Source organism: Lagenorhynchus albirostris, chromosome 4, assembly GCF_949774975.1.
Source record: "Lagenorhynchus albirostris chromosome 4, mLagAlb1.1, whole genome shotgun sequence".
In the NCBI taxonomy this organism is placed as follows: Eukaryota; Metazoa; Chordata; class Mammalia; order Artiodactyla; family Delphinidae; genus Lagenorhynchus; species Lagenorhynchus albirostris.
The window spans coordinates 62,239,441-62,251,784 of NC_083098.1; the positions used below are offsets into that span (position 1 = coordinate 62,239,441).

The 12,344-nt window shown below is 33.5% G+C and overlaps 1 pseudogene; it reads left to right on the plus strand.

Annotated features, from left to right (window-relative positions):
* Window positions 1-369: 369 nt before the first annotated feature.
* LOC132519315 (UDP-glucuronosyltransferase 2C1-like) overlaps window positions 370-12,344 on the plus strand; it is a 36,719-nt pseudogene continuing 24,744 nt past the window's right edge.

Sequence of the window (12,344 nt, forward strand, 5' to 3'; positions counted from 1 at the left end):
CAGAGAAAAATTCCAAAAAAATCTAGTTTTAATTGAGTATGCATCACATGATGATGGATTTTTTTAACATTACCAAGAATTTATTATGGATTTGTCTTTAACTTTAAGCCTCTTTATTTTGATATCATCCAAAAGAAGTTTGGAAATTCTCACTTGTTTTTTTTTTTTCCTTAATATATTATTGACTTCATCGACTTTTTTTTTTCCATCACAGCAGTTGCATTGCATTTTAATCATTTTCTTTTAAATTAATTAATTTATTTTTTAAGTGACATATGGTTGATTTATAAGTACACAATTCAAAGTTCAACCCAGCCTACTATAAAATAAAATAAAATGGATAAGATTTAGTTTGAGCAAGAGTTAATCATGAAGACTGTGAAAGGCTTCTGTGTCCTTTTCAGGCTGCATCTATGTCTCTTTGACTCTGGAAGGACTGGGAAAGTACTTGTATGGCCTGAGGATTTTAGTCACTGGATTAATTTAAAAGTTATTCTGGAAGAACTCCTCCTTCACACACATGAGATAACCATCCTGGTACCTCACAAAGCCTTCTGCTTGATCATACCAAGATTCCCTTCAATGTGGAGATCCTCCAACTTCCAGTAACTAAAGAAGCTTTCATGGAAGAATTTGATACTGGTCTCTATACAATTTCTTTTGAAGTGCCGAAACTTTCATGGTGGGACTTGCAAGAAAAACTAACAAAAATGATCAGCAGTTTATTAACATCAGACAAATGAGTATGTGAGAGTGCTATCACAAACAAGGAGTTACTCAACAGGCTACAGGCAGCTAAGTTTGATATCTGTATTGATGACCCTTTAAGCTTTTGTGGGGAATCAGTGGCTGAACTCCTCAATATCCCATTTATATATTATTTTTGGTTTTCTTATGGGAATGTCATTGAGAGATTGTGTGCTGAGCATCTTATACCTTCTTCATATGTTCCTGGCATCACATCAGTACTGACAGACAACGTGACTTTTATACAGAGGCTGAAGAATTGGTTTTTCTATACAATGAATGAAATGTTATATTCATATGATATATTTCTGGAATGGGATAAGTATTACAGCAAGGTTTTAGGTAAGAGAAATGTGCATGTAATGATTCTTATTTCATATGTAAAATGCAAATATTTATCTGACTGTATGAAAACTTACAAAAAAGTGTTTTTAAGAGAGAACCCAATCTCCTCTTGCTTAACTATATTGAATGAAAAAATAATTTTTTTTTCTTTTCTCTTTTTTTCTCTTTTTTTCCTTTTTTTCTCTTTTTTGTTTTGTTTTATATGATTGAGTACTGACAATATATCAAAGAAGGAATATTCTATATACCTATGCATAAATCCTGACTGATGCCCCTAGGTTTTTTTGAAGTAACTAGAAAACCCAAATCTGACACTGTGCTTAATTTCCATAACCTTGGACTACTCCCTTGTTTACTTCTGGTACACAGTCTGTTTTCTTTCTGATTAACGTACTGTTTCTCAGATTTTCTGTTTGCATTCTATCAGGGCTTGGTTAGTTGGTTGCAGAGCTTGGCATGTGGTGAGCATGAAACTAGAAAATAAATAAAGAAATATAGCTTCGTTTCATCTGCTCTTGTTTTCCAAAGGAGAAAAAAGGAAGATTTTTCCCTAAAGGACCATGTTTTTAAATTTTAACCTATTATTTTCTTGTTGCTGTTGTTCTATTTTAAATTGCATTAGAGGTCAACTAGTGAGCTTTTACTCTGAGCACAAAGTTTTTCTCTGTTTAAGCAAATCTGTTTACCCCCTTTGTTTTTCCTTTTGATTTTTTTTATTTGAAAAGCATTCATTTAATTGTGTCATGGATGATTTTTGCATAAGACATTATTTATCTTTGAGGAAGCCCTACCCTACTTACATTATTTAGATTTTTTGAGATATAATTAACATGTAACATTGCATTCATTTCAGGGATCTACAAAAATTAATCAATAGTCAGTCTACAAAAAACTGGAAAATTGTATTCGAGCCAACGTGAGGATTATAATCCAGGAGACAGTTTTTCATAAAGCTCTGAGGAATGTTCTCCCCTTTAGAAGTCAAAGCACAGTTGTACAAGTTTTTGAGACAAAGTGTTATACATCAAAGTAATATACTGACAGTTTACATAGGTCAAGAAGGTGAGTAGTGGGTCACTGTGATCCCTTAAGGGATTAAGGAAGGAATTTTATCTCCTAAGGAGCTACCTTGCTGGCACCAGGAGGAAATTGGGTTTTTTGTTGTTGTGGTGGTGGTGGTTGAGTAGGCACTCTTGTGTCTTCTAAGGGGACCTAGTTAATGTAGAATGCAGATACACTAAAGGGGGGGGTAGTGGCTCAAATGGAAGAGAAAATTTTATGTTAAATTTTTCTTGTCCTGCCTTAAAATCATTTCCTTTTATCACAGGTATACAACATAATGGTTTTATATTTGTACATATTGAACACCACAAGAACTTGTTAACACTCATCACTGAATGTAGTTTTTTTTATTTTGAGATGAGAACTTTTAAGATCTACTCTCTTAGAACATTTCACATATACAATACAGTATTATTAACTATAGTCACCATGCTGTACATCACAGCCACAGGACTGACTTATTTTATAACTGCAATTTCGTACCCTTTCACCACCTTCACCTACCTATTGTGCCCATCTTCCAGCCCCGGCATCTGGCAACCACCAGTCTGTTCTCTGGTTCTATGAGTTCATTTCCTTTTTTGTTTTGTTTTCTTTTTAGATTCCACATTTAAGTGATATCAAATAGGATTTGTCTTTCTCTGTCTGACCTAATTCACTTACCATGAAGTCCTCAAGTTCCATCTGTCGAGGCAAATGACAGGTTGTCCTTTTTTCTCATGACTTAATAATATTCCATGGTATATATAATCATATTTTCTTTATCCATTCACCCATTGAAAAACATGCAGATTGCTTCCATATTTTGGCTACTGTATAATGCTCCAAACTTGCAGTGAACATGGAGTGCCATAGTAGTTTTATTTTTAATTTTTTGAGGAACCTCCAAACTGTTTTCCATAGTTTTACACAAATTACATTCCCACCAACAGTGCACAAAGGCTCCCCTTTCTCCAGATCCTCCCCAGCATTTGTTATCTCTTGTCTTTTCATGATAGCCATGCTAATAGGTGTGAGGTGATATCTCACCGTGGTTTTAATTTGCATTTCCCTGATGATTAGCAATGGTGAGCACATTTTTATATATTTGCTACCTATTTGAATAGCTTCTTTGGAAAAATGTCTATTCAGGTCCTTTGCTCAATTTTTAATTGAATTATTATTTTTTTGTACTGAATTGTATGAATTCCTTAGAGATTTTGGATGGCAACCCTGTATCCAATATATGGTTTGAGAATAATGTCTCTTATTTCATAGGTCATATTCTCATTTTGTTGATCATTTCTTTTGCTGTGCATAGTCATTTTAGTTTGAAGTAGTCCCACTTATTTATTTTTAATTTTGTTTTTTATGCTTTTGTGTCATATTTTAAAAATCATTGTCAAGACCTCTGTCAAGAAAATTTTCTGTCATGTTTTCTTCTAGAAATTTTTTGGTTTCAGGTCTTACATTGACGTCTTTAATCTATTTCCAGCTAATTTTTGTGGAGTAAGATTGGAGTCTAGTTTCATTCCTTTGCACATGAATATCCATTTTTTTCAGCAAGAATTATTTAAAACTGTCATTTTCCATTGAGTTGTTTTGGTTCCTTTGTGAAATATTAGTTGATCAAATATGCATGGGTTTATTTCTGGGCTCTTGATTCTGTTCCATTGGTCCATGTGTCTGTTTTTATGCCTGTACCAAATTGTTTTGATTACTATTGCTTTATAATCTTGCTTGAAATCAGAAAGTGTGATGCCTGCAGATTGGTCTTTTTTCTCAGGATTTCTTTGGTTATTTGGGGTCTTTTTCAGTTTCATGTGAATTTTAAAATTGTTTTCTTTTTTACTGTTTTTGACAGAAATATCTCTAATAATGCATCATTACTAAAAAATTAGTTTATTCCTGAAAAATTAAAATTTTCCTTTATAGTTGTGATTGTTTTATAACTGCTTCCCTTTTCCTTTTATCGAGTATCTGTTCTAAATGGATACAGGATTTCTTTGGGGATTAATGATTTTCTAAAATTTAATAGTGGTGATTGTTTCACAACATTATAAATATACCAAAAACTATACTGTCATTTATTTAAAAGGAAGAATTGATTGTATTTAAAATATATCTCAACGAAACTTTTATGAAAGGGTATGAGAGTGAAACATTTCACAAAGAGAATAATATTATACTCATGGCTGACACCAATAAGGCAGTGAAATGGGATACACACTGAGTATGAAACTGGATTTTGAATACCTTTGGCATTACCAGAATCAAAACCTAAATTAATGAGATTTTCTTGTGATCTCATGCAGATAGATCTTCCTGGCAGTTCAAAATCGCTTACATTTTCTAATCAAACTTTAACACACTTAGAACATCAAGGAGATTATTCAAAAAGCCATGTGGTGAGAAACCAGATAGCAATGGTTTCCTCCTATTAGTGATATAGAGTACATATTTTGAAAGGACACCAAAATGCTGGGTAAGGTCCCTTACACCACAGTAATTGAATAGAATTCAGAAAGGAGGCTCTGGTTCAAAATTAAGAAAAATAATTTAATCAGAGTCACTAATTTTATTTCTTATTCTGTTAATATTCACTTGGTCACCACTTCATTTGAAAGGTACCCCTTTTGTAGTGTTTGTCAGCTAAATATGTCAAAATAACAACTAATACATCACCAGATTATTATGAAGTGCTATATCTTCACCAAAGAGGACAAGATCTTGTGAAACAGGAACTATAATTATGGATAGCAAAGGAGATAATCACTTTTAAATATTTATTAAAAGATTTCAGTCCTGATAGGATATAGTTAGTTGTGGTGGCAAACTCCCAATCACCAGAAAAAAAAAAAAAGATGGATCAATTACAAAAGCTGATTTTTAAAGATATCAAATTCTTTTGGAGCAATGAGGATGAGATAAATTGGAATTCCAGAAGAGGAGGAGACTCTACCATAGTAGGCTGGGATCACTGGCTGAATTCCTTGCTCATTGCTCAAAGCACGTGCTGATTCTGAGCATGGAGTAGGGCTCAGACTTAGCTCAAGCTGAAAGAGTCTGTTGACAGAGAAAGCAGCAGGCTTTTGACTTTGTTCCATACTTAAATCTGTGTCTGATTCTTCATAATCTCACTATTGTGTACTCTTGCAGGGAAAAGGCAATAGTTACATGGGACCAATACTGGTTCTTTAAAGATTTTTCTTAGAAAATTTGATGGTAAAACATTTCCCATCTCATATATCAGTTTGTTTTCCCTCTATCATTCTTTACTTTTATTCAGGAAAACCTACCACATTATGTGAGATTATGGGGAAAGCTGAAATGTGATTGATTCGAACTGACCGAGATTTTGAATTTCTTCACCCTTACTACCTAATTTTGAATTTGTTGGAGGACTGCACTGCAAGCCTGCAAAGCCCCTGCTAAAGGTAATTAAATGTACTTATTATTGCCTCTTTGAGTGTTTACCTCTTGGAATGATTTCTAGTTTATTATTTTTAGTATTTGATCTTCAATCTGAAAACTTGGACATAGGAATTAATGAGAATTATCCACTTGGAGTATTATAATACCATATTATTAATAACATTAGCATGGTAATCATTAATGATGTTCATCAAATATGCCAGATATTTGACAACAATAAAATCCCTAGCCCCTGAGTTTGGTGCAAATTGTTCAATACTCTCCAGGCAATGAGTATGAGCTGAAGTGTCATGTATCACTTCCAGGTCCAACACTTAACTGTCAGGTGCACTTACTCCAGAGTTCTCTTTTCTGTAATGTCAATGGGGTGTGCTCCAGAGTGGCTACTCTGTCAACCTGAGTCCTAGTTAAAGAATATATGTAACAGTTACAGCTCACTAGATGGACATATGGCATGGGAAAGAAATAAGCTGTTGTTTTAAGCCACTGAGATTTTGGAATTGCATGTTATTTAGCATAATCTTGTCTAAGACATGGACAATAGTGGGGAAATTATAATACTTTGATAAAAGATCTAATAGAAATGAGATGGCCCAGTAAAATTCTGGCAGAAATTCAGTAATGATGACCTGTTTGATTTGATAAGAGGAGAGAAATTAGACTGGAGACATGATCGGAGGATAGGTTATGAAAAAAACAAAGGGACAATGCTAAGTATTTTTCACTTCAAATTTAAGGTCGATGAGGATCAACATATAATTTGTAAGCAGTAATGTGATATAGCATCCCCTTTCATAAATTTTGACTATTGAATTGTTTGGAATGGAGCAAGATTTAAAGCAGGGAAATGGGCTGAGATACAGTTGCAATAGTTCCTGAAAGTCATTATAAAGATCCAAACTTCACTATGATAGCAATTTTGAATATAAATAGAGAGATTTAGGAAGTATTTACAAAGAAAGTCAATAGGATTTTCTGATAGGCTGAGGGTGGAGATTAAAAGAGAGAGTGCCAGAATTAATCCTTGGCTTTTGTTTCTTTGTATATGTCAGTCCTTTACTTATTTATTATTATTTTTTTTGGTATGGGCAATTTAGTAGTGAATATTGTCATTTACAAAGGTGAAGTAAATGGGAGCAGTTGTGAGGGAAAATGATCGTTTCATATATGGGTATGCTGAATAAGATACAATGCAGTGTCTAGCAAGCAGCTATAAAATACATTGTTTCAATCTCAGAGGACAGGTCTATGCAGTACTTGTGGGGTTTATTTTTAAACTAATTGACTATTTTTAGAGGCATTTATATTCACAGCAAAGCTGAGCACAAAATACAGAGGGTCCCCACCTATTTCTAGCCCCCTCCCATACACAGCTTCCCTCACCATCAATATTCCACATTCCTGCAGCACATTTGTTACACTTTATGAACCAACATCCACATGAATATCAACAAATGTCCATGGTTTACAGTAAGGTTTACTCTGTGTGTTGTACATTCCATCTTTTGATAAACGTATAATGACATGTTATCTACCCTTATACTCTCATACAGACTCTCCACTCTCCTAAAAATACTCTGTGCTCCACTTCTTCATCCTTCCCTGCCCCTAAATCTTTAGAAATAACTATTTTTACTTCCTCCATAGTTTTGCCTTTTCCATAAGAAGTGGTTTTAAATTAGGGATGTCAAGGAATAAGAAGACATGACTTTGTATTGGCTGTTTATTGTAAACATTACACCACCCAGAGTTAAAAAGCAGAAATTGGGGTGGAACAGGAGACTATAATCCAAATGTCTAAGGCTTGTGTGAACAGGTGTTGCACCTGTCAGCCTGACAGTTGGCATTAGAGAACATGAGTAGTTGACAGTACAGAGTAAAGACATAAAGATAAGGATATTTTTTAAAAGCAGAGAAAATGAAACAGTTGGAAATGTCAGTCAAAAGAAAGCAGGACACATATTAAGACCCTGTCTGGACCCTGTTTGATGTAGGTAGGGTAGAATGATTGAGCATACTTAAAGGATTATAGGGCAAGACCTGAGTTTCAGGTAAGGTCAGGAAATATATGGAATACTCATTGAAGAGGTTGAGAATTTGGGGGAATTTTTAAATCATGTAACAGAAATTTTTACTTTATCCTGTTATATGAATATATACATTAATATTTTGACAAGTTAAATGATATTGGATATCCATTCTACTTTGTTCTAAGCCATTGTTTCTGCTCAGAAAGTAATCACTTAAATATTCTGAGCCTTTTTTATTTTATTTCATAATTTTTGATAAAAGGTCTATGCCCTGTTGGGATAGTGTGAGACTTACTTATAAGTATATTTGCTATATTTAATAATTCAAAAATATTCAGAATTCTCCTATTGCCTTATTATTGACCCAGTAACACACATACATGTATATATAATGTGTGTTTGTGTGAATTTGTGCATTTATTTATTTTACCAGCTATATGTCACCAAGGATCTAACTGATTTCTTTTGTATGAACTTTAAGGATGTCCAGAAAGTGTAAGAGCTTTGAAGTATTTCCAATGGATCTTATTTCCCCTGTCTCCACCCATCAGAGAACACTAGGGCCCTGGGGACACTACAAAAGCACAATAACATCTCTGCAGTTCAATAATGACATGCTCTCACACTCATGAAAAAAAATGATTCCTAAGTTTATGACAGCTGTAAGGGGGTTCTTTAATATAGCAAGTATTTTCATAACATTTAATTGTTTGAATAATTCACATGATTAATTTTGGTATTAGAATATTTCCAGAAGATTTTCAATGGTATCCCTAACTATAAAAAGCAGATACTAGGGACCTCCCTCGTGGTCCAGTGGTAAAGAATCCGCCTTAATGGTGCAGGGGACGCGGGTTTAATCCTGGTCAGGGAACTAAGATCCCACATGCTGCAGGGCAACTAAACCTGTGCACCACAACTACTGACCTGCGCGCCTCAACTAGAGAGCCTGCCGTGCCGCAAACTACAGAGCCCACGCACTCTGGAGCCCACGTGCCACAACTAGAGAAAGAAAACCCGCACACCATGACTACAGAGAAGTCCGCATGCCCCAACGAAGAGCACGCGCACTGCAAGGAAAGATCCTGCATGCCTCAGTGAAGATCCCACGTGCTGCCACTAAGACCTAATGCAGCCAAAAATAAAATTAAATAAATAAATCTTTTAAAAAAAAAGCAGATACTAAAGTACACTGTATCTACGTTTACATACAAATATGAGTCGATGTGAATGTGCAAATTAACACATAAAGAGAGTGACAAGTAAAGTAATCGTGAGGTTTGAGGCTCTAATAGAAAGGAATATGATGGGAGAAAGTGTAAAGCTTGAACATTTCCACAAACAATAACCACATTTGTGTTCTGTTTCTGAGTTAGAGTATGTACAGTGACAGATGATATATAAGTGCGAGCCCTTTGTTAACTACATTTGTGCCTTAATCCTTATGCAGAGCTCTCTGGTAAATTAGCCTGGATCATTTGGTTAAACTCAAAGTGTACACAGCTGCTTCTACCCTTGAGCCAAAATCTTATCAATGTCAGGCAGCTATGTCAAATTAATCAGATCAATGTAAACATTAAAAGGAAAAAGCAGTATTGAAGACCCATCTTTGGAACAGGGTCTTTTCTTCTTAAATTTTTAGCCCCATCTACTGAAGAAGTAGAGGGAGAGTCACAGTTAATCATGTATGTGTGTTCTTATAACACTCAGCACAACAATCCTCTAAGGAATGTGACCCAACTAGGGATCTGCAGTAAGACTCAGACTTTCATCTTTTCCCTGTAAGGAAGATGTAGGAAAAGGTTGGAGAGAGGAGTGAAAAATTTCCCTCCAAATAAAAGTAATAAACTTATTTACCTCCTTCACACTAGTCACACTATTCATATTAACAATTCCAATTATAATAACATTTACAATTATAAACTCAAGTATTTACAAAAGTAATATATATCCATCCTATGTAAAACAACAATCTCATATGCTTTTATCACCAGCCTAATTCCAACAATAATATTTATCCACACAGGACAAGAACTACTTATCTCAAACTGACATTGAATCACAATCTAAACCTTAAAATTATCACTTCAAAATAGATTATTACTCAATAATGTTTGTGTCAGTAGCACTATTTGTCACATGATCTATTATAGAATTTTCAATATGATACATGTATTCAGATTCCATTACAACATGAAAAAGATGTCAATTTGATTTTGAATGCCAAAATGTAAGTTTGTGGAATTATGGAATTTGGGGTTTTCTTTTTTTAATTTCAGAGCCTCAGAATGTATTAATCATTCTCGCAATTCATTCCATATGATAATCAGCCCATAGCTGACATCTCTTTTGATTTATTTTCTTACATTTTTTTCTTTATCTTCTTTTTTTTCATTACCCCACAACCAGTAGGCACCCAGTCAAATGCATTTAATATTTATCATCTCACTTCAATTTACACAGATACTGTGGATCTTCAAACTATATATAGTATTGATTTGAGTTTTATAATTACATAAATTGTTTTATACTATAATTCACTTTTTCTTATTACTCTATGATTTTTTTCAAATATATCCAAGTTTCTATTTGTAAATCCATTTAATTTATTGTGAGAGTTGCAGAGTTTTGGTTTATGTATTTATCACATTTTATTTATTCCTCACAAAGGATAATTTAGGTGTCCCCATCTCCATCCTACAACGGAGAATATTAGGAGGAAAATTTGCAAAGCTAGGCATATATTTGAGATCTATATCCAATAGTGGGATTAAATTATAGTATCATGGGTTATTGGCATATTTAATTGTGTTGTACATTTAATTTCACTGAATATCTCTACAAATGTGTTGTTTCATCAGGAGTGCATAGGTGATCACTTCTTCCACATTTTATCTACACCTTGATACTATTCTATTTGTCAGTTTCAAAGAGGTAAAGTGATATTACATTGCTGAATTTTATTTGTATTCTCTGTAATAGCAAAGCTGAACATCTTTTCAGAAACTTATTATTCTTATTTTCCCTCTTTGAAAATCATATACTTAGTACATTATTTTGGATATTCTAACATTTTTGCAAGAAATACAAATTCTTTCCATAGCACAGAATATTTAGGTATTAATCCTTGATCTAGCCATTGCAAATATCTTCTCCTATGGCTTCATATATTTGTTAATATTACCTCTAATTTCCTTTTCTAAACGTAAACTGCCAAATTTGATGTAATCAAATCCATCCTTTAATACCTTATGATTTGTACTTTTCAAAGTCTCATTTAAAATATTTTTATCTTTTCTGAGGTTAAAGAGACATTCTCTTATATTTTATTTTTAAATGTATAATATTATAGTTTAACATGATATATTTAATGCATTCAGATTTTTCTATTAATACATGCTAGGAGGTAAACATTCACCTCCCTGTTTTGTCTGAATAATGAATGTATTGTTATACCACTACCTGATAAACAATCCACACAGTATGAATTTTTCTCACTGATTGTCCCAGTGAATTGTGATACCATTTTTAGCATAAACGGGACTATCACCTACTTATGCCTCTCTTTCTGTCCTAACTACATTATTCTATGGTTCACTTAGTCTGTTAGCAATTCAGTAGCCTTCATTTTGTATTCTGCATTATTATCTGATGAAGTAGTCTCCAGTATTTCCTTTGCTTTTTCAAAGTTCATTCATTATTGATGAAAATGTAATTTTTATATAAATTTTAAAATGTGCCAATTTATCAAGAAAAATGCCATAAATGAAAAGAAATTTAAAGAGATTGATAGCTTTACATATTAAGTCAATCCATGTAAAATATAGTGTGATGTTTAATTTTATGTGTCAACTTGCCTGGGCCAGGCACCCAGCTATTTAGCCAAACATCATTCTAGAAGTTTCTGTGAGGGTATTTTTGGATGACATTAACATTTAAATATGTGGACCTTGAGTAAACAAATTGCTCTCTATTATGTGGGTGAGCCTCACCCAATTAGTTGAAGACCTGAATAGAACAAAAGACTGAATGCTCCCAAGCAAAAAAGAATTCTGCCAGTAGACAGACTTCAGACTTGAACTAGAGCAATGGCTCTTCTCTGAGTCTCCAGACTCATGGCCTATTCTGCAGATTAAACTTTCCAAACTCCATAATCATGTGAGTCAATTCCTTAATATAAATCTCTTCCCTGTCTTTCCCTTTCAAGACTCATACATTTTTTTCCTTCTCTTATTTAGTTGACTTAGTTTTAGTTTTGTTAGTAGTTAAACATAGGATGAAAGGATCATTTTTACTTCAGCATGATTAAATATGATATTTTTATTTTTAATGGAAAGTCATATATTTCTATTATATTACTGTCAGCCTCAGAGTATTCATTATAGTTCTTTCTGCATGTCTTATCTAGTCAGGAATTTATGTGGCTACCTCATTTCTAAATGTGGTTATGGAAGCTTATACAAAGAGAAAATGTAACCAAAGTAAAAGAAAACTGAAATTTAGAAAACAGGATAAAGTAAATATACCAAACTTATGTCATTATACTGACTGCGATTCAGCAGAAAAATGAATGATAATCTTATTAGCATCCAAAACTAAATATAAAGTGAAGCACCAGAACTATTTAACTTAAAGCAGGAATCAAATGTTCTTCATTTGGAACATTGTGGAGAGGGTTTTGGAAGGCAATAGAGAGTACTGAATATAGTCATTGGCTTTACAATCAACAAGCTTAACTTAGAAATT